General features: G+C 47.5%; 1 protein-coding gene across 8 annotated transcripts in view; it reads right to left on the bottom strand.

Annotated features, from left to right (window-relative positions):
- Positions 1-11346, bottom strand: part of LOC141728062 (TOG array regulator of axonemal microtubules protein 2-like) — a 44950-nt gene extending 33604 nt beyond the window's left edge. For 4 of the 8 annotated variants that reach the window (XM_074534375.1, XM_074534377.1, XM_074534374.1 and 1 more), the window contains exon 1: positions 11210-11346. The gene's annotated coding sequence lies outside the window, so the exon portion shown is untranslated. The remainder of the gene's footprint in view (positions 1-11209) is intronic. The other 4 variants (XM_074534371.1, XM_074534372.1, XM_074534369.1 and 1 more) reach the window with 3 other exon arrangements.
- Between the last annotated feature and the right edge of the window lie 802 nt (positions 11347-12148).

The following is a 12148-nucleotide window of genomic DNA, read 5'->3' as shown; positions in this document are numbered from 1 at the left end:
TGTGTGTGATGTCCGGACACTGTGTTGCTGTATGGTTAATGTGTGTGGCCAGTGCACTGTGTTTGTGATCGTGCAGGTGATATGTGTATGGTGTATAAAAGAGAGTAAATCTACAGTGCCCTACAGTGCGGGGATGGGTCAGTACTCCCCGTGTTTGAAGCAGCCGAGTGAGGCCAGAGGCGCCGGCTGCAGCAGACTGCGGGGGCAGGGAGAAAAGTGCCCTGCGGAGAAGTGAGTGGAGGAATGTCAGTGATGGTATTTATCGTGTTTGAATGTAGTGATTTGTGTAGATTTGGTACATTTTAACCGTGAGTATGAGCTCAGAGAGTTCCTTTGCCTTGGATGTTTGGACTTGATCTCTAGACTGTGTGCTGTTATTTTGATTGTGTCCAGGAAAATTGATTTGAGTAAATGCCGAATTATGGTGTGCTGTGTTGTGTTGAGAAAAGTGAGCACTTTGAGAAATAAGCCCTTTCCCAGTGATTTTGTGTGGTGATTTTTTCCGCTGCATTGTGGTAATTTGATTCTCAGATTGTATAGTGGTGTTTGTGGAGATTTTAAGATTTTGTTGCAACAAGAGTAGCATTTTACATAGGAGAACTATAGTACGGTGATTTATGTTTAACTTCGATAAAGCGAGTTAAAGGAATTCCAAGAATTCTCCCCCTCATAGTAATTCAAGCCATGGCTCTAGTGAATTTGAGATAAGGGGGAGGGGGGGGAGTGAGTGCGTGTGTCTGTGTCTGCAGGTATATCAGAGTTTTGGCTGTGACTAGCACAGCCTTTTTGCAAAGCAGCAAAACAAGTGTAAGTAGACACAGTGCTTAATTAGATTGTGCAAGAAGAGAACTAGAAAAGACTGATATTTTGTAAAACAGAGTTTATATAGAAGAGGTGAATGAGATGAATTAGTTAATGAGACTTATGAGATTTATGAGACTTCAGTTGGTACTGCAGTAAGTCTTTATTGGAAACAATCCGCTGAAAGGATTTAAAGTTCTCTGTAACAAACAGAATAGCCTGCCTTTGTGAGAGGCTGGCACACTGTGTGAGGTGACAGTGGCTGTGCCCTGGGCACAGGGACAGCTCTGGCTGCCCTGTCTCCCCAGGGAACACGGGAATGGCCTGTGGGCAAAAGCTGTATGTGCAGGTATTATTGCAGTGCGGTGTTTATGAGAAACACTGGTATTGCTGTTTTGCTGTTCCAGTAAGTGTCAGGGTACACGCCCCGAGTGTAAATTAAAGGTTCCTGGTCAAGCGGATTCAGAACCTAAGGTCTTAGAGCTTGTGTGTGGGAATCACATCTGATACCTGCCACCTGGAGCTGTGTGTATAGGAGGAAAACTGAGAAACTACTGTGAAGGTCTGTAAAAAGGTTTGAATGGAAGCGGGATAGGGCAAGGAGAAATAAATAATAAGAACTGACCAGAGCAAACAGGTTCCTAAATTAGCCCCTTTTGGGAGGGGCTCATTGGGAGGAGGTTGCCAGTAAGAGCAGCTCAGAAAATAAAAAGATTTATAGTGCTTCATTGCTGTTAGTACTGTTTTATAATAGGAAGATAAATGGGATAGTTTTTGTATGCTGAAATGTCTTTTGTTTTAAGAAATCACCCAGAATGACAAAGAGACTGTGAGATCAGACTGCTCTCTGGTCTTGGCCCCTGAAAAGGAAAACAAGGCAAAGAGAAAGCAAATCAGACATGTTTTTCAGCATGCAGCATAAGATAGCAACATATGAAATCAGGCAAGGATTATCACGCTGAAATGCGAAGCAATCACAGTTCGCAAAATGAGTACATATGATTTGTAAAGGCTTCCTCCCAAGGTAAGGGAGGAGGGGTAAAGGTAACCTTCCCAAAAGGGAAGAATTTTTGTCAGCACAAGGGTCATGTGTTCAGTTTTAAATAAAGCTTTAGTACCTGTGGAGAATGTTTATGTTGTAGTGGGGGGAATGAACAACTGGCCAGTCTGAGAAGGCATACTTTTGCAAACCTTTAAAGTAACATGTGTACTATGTGTACCTAAAAGCTTTTGTACAATTCGCTCAATTTGCTAAACATTCTCAAATGAGAAAGGTTACTCTGGAGGCAAATAATATAAAGATGTTAGGCTTAATATTAACAGACACTGAAATTAAGAAAGACATTAGTAAGGAGATATTAGAATAAGTAAATAAGTGTTTTCAAGGGTATGGGCCTCTGCTGCACCAGGGAGAGTGAAAGATGCTCCCCCATGGGATGCTCCCCCATCAAGCTTAATGAAAGAACACAACCAGTGAGAACTGAGTAGTACCCTCAAAAGGAAGGTAAGGAAGGAATCAGTCCAATAACTGGTAGTACTGGATTAAGGGCTGTCAATAAGTTAACACAGAATTTGTACCCTGTGGTAGCAAATCCATAGACCTTACTAACTTGTTTAACACCTGACTAACCTGGTTCACTGTTTTAGGCCTAAGAGATGCCTTCTTTTGCCTCCCTATCCATGAAGCCAGCCAGAACATTTTTGCATTCAAACACAAGCTCACACAGTCCATGTGCCTGAAGGCTTCAAAATTCTCCACTCCGATTGGAGAACAGCTTGCAAGGACCCAGAGTCCCAGGAAGCTCCACAAGAGGAAAGGAGGCTGTTGCAGTACATAGATGATCTTCTAGTAGCCACTCGGACGAGGGAAGCAAGAGAAGCCTGGACGGTAAGCCTTTTGAATTTCCTACGACTCCAAGGACGCAGAGTCTCAAAGAAAAAGGCACAGGTAGTGAAACAGAAGGTAATCTACCTGGAGTAAGAAGTGAGTGCTGAGCAGCAGACTTTAAGGCAGGGAAGCCCTATGCCAAACCCTGAACCCCAGACAACGAAAGAACTCCAAGCCTTCTTAGGCATGGCAGTGTAGTGCCAGCTGTGGGTTCATAATTGTGGACTGTTCTCCAGACCCCTCTATGCTCTTATTGCCAATGGGAACTGAGATCTCCAGTGGACAAGAGACACCACACGGGCTTTTCGCCAGCTAGAGAGTCCCCTCATGTCGGCTCCAGCTTTGAAACTTCCAGATGTAAGTAAAGCATTCTTTCTATTTTTCCATGCAAGGAATTGCTCTGGGAATATTGGCTCAAGACTTGGGTCCATACTGGAGGGCAGTTGCTCACCTCTCTAAGCAACTAGATGCAACAGCCAAAGGATGGCCAGGTTGCCTCAGAGCTGTAGCAGCAGTTGTGCTGAACATTCAAGAGGCACACAAGTTTATCCTGGGACAAAAATGACTGTGCTAGTGTCCCACACAGTGTCTGTAGTACTGGAAGTAAAGGGTGGCCACTGGCTTTTCACCAGAGAGGTTTCTGAAATACCAGGCCATCATGGTAGAGCAAGATGATGGAGAGATAGTGGTGACTAATATTGTCAACCCAGCTTCTTTTCTCAGTGGAATCAAGGAGAAGCAGTACACCATGATTGCCTAGAGACCACTGAAGCTACCTACTCCAGCCGCCCAGACTTAAAGGACACTCCTCCGGACGATGCAGAGACCTGGCTCACTGACAAGAAAGCGACATTGCAAAGTTCACAGTGACTACCTGCAGAGAGGTAATAGAGTCTGGACCCTTACCAACAGGTACCTCTGCACAGGATGCTGAGATAAATGCATGGACCCATGCCTTAGAAACAGCAAAAGGCATTCAGAGTTGTGCATGCACATGGAGCCATCTGGAAGGAGAGGGGACTGCTGACCTCACAGGGAAAGAAGAGACAATCCAGCTGCTGGAAGCAGTTCAGCTACCTGAAAAAGCATATTAAGGCACACCAGAGAGTGAGCTTAAAATTGGAGGAAAGAAATGAGCTGGCGGATGGAGAGGCAAAGAAAGCAGCAAAGGGTGAGGTACAGATTTTCCTCGAAGGTAAGCCATAATACAATAATACTAATCAAAAGAGACGTACAACTGCAAGGGGTGGGCTACCATTGAAAGAGAGCTAGTAATCCCCTCCCATTTTCGTGGTTACTAGTGAAGGAAGGGCACTAGAAAACACACTAGGGCCTAATTACTTAAAGCCTTTTATAGAGTGTGGCTCCTTTCTCAAAATGACCGAGGCTGCGAGTGATACAGAGTGCACTGGAATGAAGTGTTGACTTTGAAGTAGTAATTCCCACAGGCTTTCTAAAACACACATCTGATTGAAAGGACTGTTGTATCATTGTCAGGAATCTATATGCCACTATCACTCAGGTGAGCTGATAATGTGATCCTTGCCTCCAGGCTAACCTCAAAATACCCCCAGGCCAAAACTTGGTCAGACTGGGAGAGGCCATGGGCCTGTATAGCAGTGGCAAATCAACTTTTCAGAACTCCCAAGGAAAGGGGGGTATCAGTATTTACTGGTATTAATAGATACATTTTCAGGGTGGCCAGAAACATTCCCCACCAGAACTGTCAAAGCTCAAGAGGTGACCAGATCATTTTTACAAGAGATATTACCACGCTTCAGAGTTCCAGCCACAATATCCTCAGATAAAGAATCACCTTTCATTTCCAAAATAGTGCAACAGATTAGTAGCCATCTGGGCATAGATTAAAGACTTCACACCCCATACTGCCCCCAGTCAAGCGGCCAGGGAGAGAGAATGAATCATTTGATTAAGCAGCAAATCATAAGACTGGGGCAAGAAGATCTTCCACTAACACTATTGCAAATTCAAACTAAACCTTTTGAGCTAAAGGAATGCTGAATCCTTTTGGAATGCCTTATAGAAGACCATAGAATACAAGGGGAATGTCCAGAATGTCCACTTACATGGTGGCATTAAGCAAACAGCTCAGAGTAATTGAGAAACTTGTGGCTGGAACTCGGAGCAGGGAGTTGGATAGCCTGGGGTTGATGTATATGTTAAGTCTCTTACAGAGAAGACTTCGGAACCACAGTGGGAGAGACCACTGCAAGTACCTCTCACCACCTTCACTGCAATCAAAATCAAGGAGCAGAATGCTGGATCCATCACTCTCGGGTGAAGAAGGCCCAGAAGCCCCTTCAGGAGTGACACCAGGAGACAATGAACTGAGACTAAAACTTATTCGAGCAAAATGAGTATATTGCGGTCGGGAGTAGCTCATACTTTAGTGTACAGAATTGTTTTGTATGGAATTATAACTGAAGTTTTAGAACTAGAGAGTACCTCTACCCAAAGCAATGCTGAATGGCCTTGGTCCCTGGCATTTAATCAGTATAGTGGATCCATAGGAAAACCTTCTGAGATAAAGAAGGTTTATATTAAACATATCTACTGTAGTAATCCACGAGAATCAAGTATGTGAGGAGTAAGAATAGCAAGAACAGGAGCTGTGAACACTTCAAGGAATCTGAAGCGAAGAAATCAAAGTAAAGTGCTTAGTCATCAAAAGGATGGCTTATGAGAGACCAGATGTAATTAGTGTCTGAACCTCCCCTGGTGTATATGAACACCAGGAAGTCTGTGATAACCTAAGTGAATCAGACAGTTGGTGTAATTTCACCCTGATATAGTAATCTCTACTGGCATTAGGAACTAGCCAGTGACAGATTTCAAAAGTACTGCCAAAGTAAAGAAGTATGAACAGGCCGGGGACCAAGACCACAAATTGATAGTAGAAGCACTTAGTATAGTTCAAGATAATGTGTCTTTAGCTTTCAGTTGTATACAAGCACAGTTATGGATACAAGCAACAGCAGCTCTGATCATACGGGAAGGGAATGAAGGTAATTTTCCAGCTGAAATTCGGAAGATTGTGTGGGATAATGCTATCGATTTTGAAAGGAAGTTCCAGTCTTGGTGGACTATGGTGAATTTCACCTATGATCCCGTTTATAATGTAGCAACTGCCTTTGTGCTTACCATACGTAATGCCACAGTTTTTGTTATCCATCCCATCATTGCCCTAGGGTTAAACCATGAAAAAACAATACTCTATCCTTCAGAACATAGAGTGTGGGCACGAAAGGTGAATGAAAAGTGGCAGACAGTAAATGTAGAGTCCTGCATTACTAGAGAACAGATGGGATTCATTTGTGAGAGCAACACTATTAATGCTCAGGACGTGTGCCTGGACACTGAACAGAGTATTTGTCACTTTGAAGTTCATCCAGTCACCGACCAGAAAACTGTGCTTGTATATACTGGGAATGGATGTGTGTGTCTGAGGACTGCCTGTGCTGCAGTAAAAGTTGATAGCAATGATGTTGTTCTGTCTAGTAGAAATCATTCTAACTTTTGTATTTGTAATTTTGTTAAGATTACCGGGTGTGATTTTTCGTACTTGGCCCCAGTGACATCCCACCAGCTGATTCAGGCTAATTACACGATGTATCACAGACTACTACCTACCCCTATTGGGATGAACCTTACATTGGTAAAACAATTAATTAAACACCAAGACCTATTGGAAATCCTGAAAGAAATTCAGGAGAATGGAAAGAAAACATTAATTACTGTCCAACATGATACAAAGGAGATAACCAGGGTTCTACAAAGAATAAAATACGGATAATCACTGGTGAGATGTGATCTTTGGGTGATCACCAACTGCAAATGGAATCTTTGATAAGTTGTGCCACCCTATTCTAGTTTTACTAATATTAGTTGGGATAAGCTTAGGATTATCTATTACATTGTTAATTTGGAACTGGAGAATGCTACAACGAATAGCTGTACTAACCTCTTTGTCAAATGTACATGGTAAAGCGCTAAAAGACACTTATTGTCGTGGAAATTTTCCTTAAGTAAAAGAATTTACTTATTTCCTAGGAAAGGGGGGAATGAGACAGAATATCCATCCTGAACTAGGTAAAGTGTCTAGGAGAGGTGAAGGGTCTGTGGAGCTAAAGCTGAAGGAGAGGCCGCGTTCCAGAGACAGCAAGGAGACAGAGAAAGAAAAACAGAAAAACCACGAGGTCAATCTGCCCCCGACTTAGGAATTCCTTCGATAAAGAAGAATTAGTGCTAAATGTCATGTGGAATGAATATGTATGAACTTAATTTGAAACTGTATGCATATGCATTTGGAAGGGGGGATAAAAAAGGGACTCGGAGTCTCCAGGGGCACGCATGCCCTTTTGGGGAGTCTTGCGTCCGGCGCGCGTCGTAATAAAGCATACCGGGCTTTACAACTTTTACAAGTTGTGAGGTTTCTTCTTTTCTCCGCAAAACAAGATGAATTCCCAGAAGTGGCTGTACCGGGCATCTGTGGGGTTGGGAGCACTCAGGGGGTCTGGGGACGCTTTTGGGGGGTCTCAAATGGGCGCTGAGGGGACACTGAGGGATCCTGGAGGGCCTGGGGACACTGATGGGACAGATGGGGGCGGATGCCAGGGTGTTCTGTGAAGCGCGGGGCATGACGGTAGTTGTATGCAAAGAGAAAATATGGCGCCTATCTAGGCACCGCCCCTAGGCCCGTGTTCCCGGTGCTGATTGGCTGCGAACGGTGATGGGCGGGACTCTTGGCAAATGGGATGCGGTGGAGGCGGGAACAGCCAAATCACCCTCCTACAGTCCCTCTAAGGACAGTCCACTCCATTTCCAGTACAGACCAGTATAACCCCGGTAAAGCCCATTTCATCCCAAGTACAAGCCAGTTCAACCCCAGTGCCCCTCCAGTCCCTCCCATTGCAGCCCAGTCCCTCCCAATACACCTGTGCCCATTCCCAGTCATTCCGAGTTCCTCCCGATGTCATCAACAGGATGCCCCAGTGTCCCCAGTTTTCTCTGCAATGTCCTCAGTGTCCCCAGTTAGTCCCAGTATCCCCCAGTGTCACTCCCAGTATGTCCCAGTGTCTCCCACAGTATTCCCAGTGTTCCCCAGTATGTCCCAGTCCTCCCCAGTGTTTCCAAGGACAGTTTAATTTCTCACAGTGGCCATGGCAGCCAAACCCAGCAGAGGGGTCAGTGCAGTGCCCATGGCCACAGCCCCTTGCAGGGGCCCAGTGCAGCTTGGGCTGATGATCCACCCTCACAGCTGGCCCAGGGCAGCTCTGCAGTGCCTTTGGTGGCACCTGGGGCTGGCACACACCTGAGCAGTGTGTCTGTTTGCACTGGGGAAACTCAGCAGTTTCAGATTGCTGCAAAAAAACCCCAAAACGCAAAAACCCCTCTCAGGCTGGGTGCAGCCAGCTCTGCAAGCACAGCAGGGCCCAGGGCAGTGAGGACAAACAGGATGGGGCTGGGCAATGTGGAGCAAGGTTGTCCACACTGGGTCAGAGCTCCAGGCACAGCTTCTGTGAGCAGGCCAGAGCTGCTGAGGAGAGACCCTGGGTCAATATCAATCACAGAGTGCTGCAATCACCTCTGCTCTAAAGGGAAATTTAATCAAAGACACCCTTTAAAAAAGGAATGTGTATTTTATTACTGCTCTTTGAAATCTTTCTCCATAACTGGGCTAGGAAAACTTTAATGACCCTCCAGGGCTTTGCTGTTGTTTACATCACACTCAGTCCTTGACAGTGTCTTCAAAAAACTTCTCAAGAACTCAAAGTTAAATTTAGACGCCAAATTTTCTTGGAGTTTTAATAGCTCCCACTGAGGACCATGACTGCCTGCCTCTGCTTGCCCACACAAAGGCTCCTTCTGGGGGACATGCTGCACTACAGCCCTGCCCCGGCAGGGAAATTCCTTTCTGTTTGGGTCCTGTCTGTTTTCCCTATCTGCCCATTGCATTAATTCTTTCTTTCTCGGGCTGTTCTCTATTATGCTAAAATGATCCACCATCTCTGAAACCTCCCTTCAATCCCTCCCAGGTCTCCTCTGCTGTCCTCAGTTTCCACTCCACTCAGCACAGAGCTGCTCTCATTTGCTATTTCAGAGGGTATAATTTACTCAGGCCTGAGCTGTAGTGAGGGATAACTCCCAACATCACATGGAAATGTAATCCTACCAGTGTGTTGTTTAAATACAGTCACTAAATGTGAATTACAATTTACCCATTTCCATAAAACACACCCCAAGTTCCCAGATTCAGTCCTTGTTTTCTCTATCCCTGCACCCTTCAGCCAGATGTCTTCATCTTCCCTCCAACCATCCTTGCTGGGAAAGCAGCCCCTGAATGCCTTGTTCCTGTGCTGAAAGTTCACAGGCACAGTAAAAATGGAATGAACCCTTTTGGTATCAGCCCAAGGCTTTGTGTGGGCAGGCAGAGGCAGGCAGAGGCAGAGCTGTCAGCAAAGGAAGGGCCCAGCCAGGTGGGGCAGCCGGGGGATGCCGACAGCCTGCAGGGACAGAGGCGCAGGGCAGGGACACCGTGGGACAGCCTGGGCTGCACAGGGCACAGGGATGTGCAGCAGCTGCAAGACAGCCCTGCCAGAGCCAACCTGGGCAGCACTTTGGCCATGGCTGCTGGCCCTGGGCCTGAGGCCACGAGGGGACAAGTGACCCTTGCAGGCCTGGGGCCTCATTGCCTCCTTGTCCCTGCTCAGCAGCCTGGCAGGGGCTGCCCCATGCTCCTGCCCTTGGCATTGCCCATCCCCACATGCCAGTGCCCATCCCAGGAACAACCCTGAGCAAGGAGGGAGGGACAGGATCTGCCTGGCCAGGGGCTGGGGCTCAGGCCTTGGCTCTTTGCATTCCTGAAACACATCCAGGTGTGCTCAGCACCAGAGACACCTTGGCCTTGTTTGTCCCCTGCTGTCATCACTGCCTCCAGTGTTCTGCTCTAACTGGAACCTGGGGACACTTTCCCAGTGGTGTCCCTCTGGGGGAGCCATTAAAACTTCAAGAAAATTTGGAGTTTAAATTTAACTTTGTGTTATTGACTCTCAAAGATTGAGTCTGATGTAAACAACAGCAAAGCCCTGAGAGTGTCATTAAAGTTTTCCTAGTCCAGTTATGGAGAAAGATTTCAAAGAGCAGTAATAAAATACACATTCCTTTTTTAAAGGGTGTCTTTGATTAAATTTCCCTTTAGAGCAGAGGTGATTGCAGCACTCTGTGATTGATATTGACCCAGGGTCTCTCCTCAGCAGCTCTGGCCTGCTCACAGAAGCTGTGCCTGGAGCTCTGACCCAGTGTGGACAACCTTGCTCCACGTTGCCCAGCCCCATCCTGTTTGTCCTCACTGCCCTGGGCCCTGCTGTGCTTGCAGAGCTGGCTGCACCCAGCCTGAGAGGGGTTTTCGCGTTTTGGGGTTTTTTTGCAGCAATCTGAAACTGCTGAGTTTCCCCAGTGCAAACAGACACACTGCTCAGGTGTGTGCCAGCCCCAGGGGCCACCAAAGGCACTGCAGAGCTGCCCTGGGCCAGCTGTGAGGGTGGATCATCAGCCCAAGCTGCACTGGGCCCCTGCAAGGGGCTGTGGCCATGGGCACTGCACTGACCCCTCTGCAGGGTTTGGCTGCCATGGCCACTGTGAGAAATTAAACTGTCCTTGGAAACACTGGGGAGGACTGGGACATACTGGGGAACACTGGGAATACTGTGGGAGACACTGGGACATACTGGGAGTGACACTGGGGAGGACTGGGACTAACTGGGGATAATGGGGCCATTGCGGGGAAGACTAGGGACACTGGGGCATCCTGTGGATGATATTGGGGGGGAACTGGGAGGGACTGGGCTGTACTGGGAGGGACAGGAGGGGCACTGGGGTTGACCTCGGTTCTACTTGGGATGAGCTGGCCTGTAATGGAGTTGTGTTGGTCTGTACTGGGGAAGAACTGGGCTGTACTGGGAGCGACTGGAGAAGTTGAATGGGCTGTTCCCGTCTTCACCGCATCCCATTTGCCGAGACTCCCGCCCATCACCGCCCAAAACCAATCAGCGCCTGGTTTAGGACCTCGGAAGCGGTGTCTGATATTGGCCCCACTTTTTTTTTTTTTTTTTGCCTGCAACTCCCGTCATGCCCCGCTGCCCCTTTGAGCCCCATTGGAGCCGGGACTACAACGCCCGTCATGCCCTGCTCTCCACAGAACCCCGGGACCCGCCACGGCTTTGTCCTTTAAGTGTCCGCCAGACCCTCCAGGATGCCTCAATGCCCCCTCAGCGTCCATTCGGGAGCCCCCAAAAGCGTCCCCGGATACCCTGAGTGCTCCCGACCCCACAGATGCCCGGTACAGCCACATCTGGGAATTCATCTCCTCTCCCCCGCCGCGGCCCCAGAGGCCCTCAGGACAGTCCCGCGCGTAAAACTCCTGCCGTGCCCCCCGCCCTAAAGAGCCCGGTTAGAGCTCCCGGAGCTCCCCGCAAGTGCTCCCGAACAGTTTATGTTTACCCGAGGATCTCAAGTCACGGCTCGGATGCAGAAGAAGGGAAGGCTCCTGGACCGCCAGTAGCTATTCCGGACCCCCAAACCAAGGGCTGGAGCCACTTCCGGGACTACGGCTCCCATCATGCTCCGCGGCGCATGTCCAGTGCTTTTTCCAGCCGGGACTTCATCTCCCGTCATGCCCCGCGCTCTTACTGAGAGCCATTGCAGCTGCGCCTCGAACTCCCGTGATGCTCCGCGGCCTTGTTAAACTGTGTTAGACCCGCGCCTATAACTCCCATCAATCTCCACGCCGCTGAAAGCCCCCTCAGAGCCCCCCAAGGGGCCCCAAATTCCCCTCCCTGACCTCCAAGGGTCCCCCTGGACCCCCAAGTGCTCCCCCGGACCCCGAACTGTCCCTCAGAATCCCTGGGTGCCCCTCCAAGTGCCCACCCGGCTCCCCCCAAGTGTCCTCCAGACCCTAAGTTCTCTCTGAATTCCCTCCCCAGACCCAAAACTGCCACAAACGTGCCCCAGAAAGTTCTCCATGGACCTCGAAGTGGCCCCTTTTACCCTTTCTGTGAAAATCAAAAAAAGATGACAAAAGGATTGAAAATACGACTAATTACCATAAAGATACAGAAATCAATGGCACACTGGTTAATGAATTGATGAAGGGAATTTTGTTACTTAGAACCAATGACCAATAAATTTTTTGCTTGCTAAAAAAGTATGGATTTTTTAATATAAAAATTAAAATTTGGTAATACAAATATAGAATAATACTATTATAAACAAGAAAACATAGTTATCATTTATTAATTCATTACATTTAATTTTATGGAAAAATGCATAAATTTTTTTGCTTTGGGATGTCATTCTGTAGGACACGGTTCAAAGATCCCTCATCTGCCTCATGACCATAGTCAAGGAGAGAGATTGAAGCCCTCCCCAAGGAATGAGACT

The sequence above is a fragment of the Zonotrichia albicollis genome, unplaced genomic scaffold (genome assembly GCF_047830755.1).
Source record: "Zonotrichia albicollis isolate bZonAlb1 unplaced genomic scaffold, bZonAlb1.hap1 Scaffold_83, whole genome shotgun sequence".
In the NCBI taxonomy this organism is placed as follows: domain Eukaryota; kingdom Metazoa; phylum Chordata; class Aves; order Passeriformes; family Passerellidae; genus Zonotrichia; species Zonotrichia albicollis.
The sequence above is the reverse complement of the archived record's forward strand: the minus strand, read 5'-3'. Positions and strand labels throughout refer to the sequence as shown.